Raw genomic sequence first — 1,475 nt, 5'->3', positions numbered from 1 at the left:
AGTTTGAAAATAATAAATTTACATCTCTTTTAAAAATAAAAGAATGGCTAGCTTAAGAAGAGCTGAAGAATGCCAACAGAAATGAACATGCTAACATGGGGGGGAGGGGACTCTCATGGAAGCCAACCCCTAGACAAATAACTATGGGCAACTAAGGACTGCTGAGAGAGGAAGAATTAGTCTTCCCCAGTAGCTGGGTGCCTCCAGTCAGTTATTCAATACCAAGTGGTCAATGCGGAAATCATGTACATAAACATCAACACCACACGGATTCAGCAGGTTCTGTTTATATGTTTATGTACATATAGATGTAACAGTAATAAAGGAAAGAGACCATTAGTTTGAGAGCAAATCTACAAGGGATAAGTGAGGGGTTAGAGATGGGAGGAGGAGAAAATGACATAATACACTTTAATTTTTAAATTTGTCAAAAAATAAAAATAATTTGGATGAGAAAAAAGAATTTCTTTTGCAATTCACCTATGTTATTGGGTGCAATAGCAAGTCCTTTGTTGTCATTGTTGTGGAGAATTTCATTATATGAAGAGTGTACAATAGAATTAGATCATTGGGGGCTGGAGAGATGGCTCAGTAGTTAAGAGTACCGACTGCTCTTCCAGAGGTCCTGAGTTCAATTCCCAGCAACCACATGATGGCTCACAACCATCTGTAATGAGATCTAATGCCCTCTTCTGGTGTCTTCTGAAGACATCTACAGTGTACTCATATAAACAAAAATAAATAAATATTTTTTTAAAAAAAAGTATTAGATCGTTGGGACAGTATTTTTTCTCCATATTTGAAGTGCAAATTGTACTATGAAGATTCTATCTAGTAGATGCCTTTTGGTGCTGTATGTATAAATTTATTTATGACACACATGTAAGGATAAAATTGTTGAACCGTAGCTTATATATCTAATTATGTTTACTAGATACTACAATCATGTACAAGCAATGTACAAAACTAATAATTTTCAAATATTTTTGTTTAAAATATAATTCTATCTTTCCCATTTCCCTTTCTCTAAACTGTTTCATCTTTCCCCCAACTCCTCAAATTTATGGCCCCTTTTTCTTTATTACTGTTATGTTATTATTATGTACATATATACATAAAACCTCTCTCAGTGATGAACACCTAAATTGCTATCAAATATAATCAATAATAATAAAAGTCATGTGCACACAAACAACAAAATTGTACTTCTAACAATTTTTTTAAGATCTCAAACTGTTTTTTTAAGTTTTATTGCAATATGATGAGAAAAGTTACTTGATTTCAATTTATCTGAATTTGTTAACATTTAAAAACATATTTTAAGTAAATAGAATTAAATCACATTATTGTTTTCCTTTTGTACCCCAACTCCTCCCAGAGACCTCCCTTCAATACCTACAATATCTTTTTTTGTCAGATTCTTTAAAATTTATAAAATATTATAACAATAAAAATGAGTATTATAAAAGTTGTTT

This window comes from Mastomys coucha, chromosome X, assembly GCF_008632895.1.
Source record: "Mastomys coucha isolate ucsf_1 chromosome X, UCSF_Mcou_1, whole genome shotgun sequence".
NCBI classification, from domain to species: domain Eukaryota; kingdom Metazoa; phylum Chordata; class Mammalia; order Rodentia; family Muridae; genus Mastomys; species Mastomys coucha.
Note: the sequence above shows the minus strand (reverse complement) of the source record.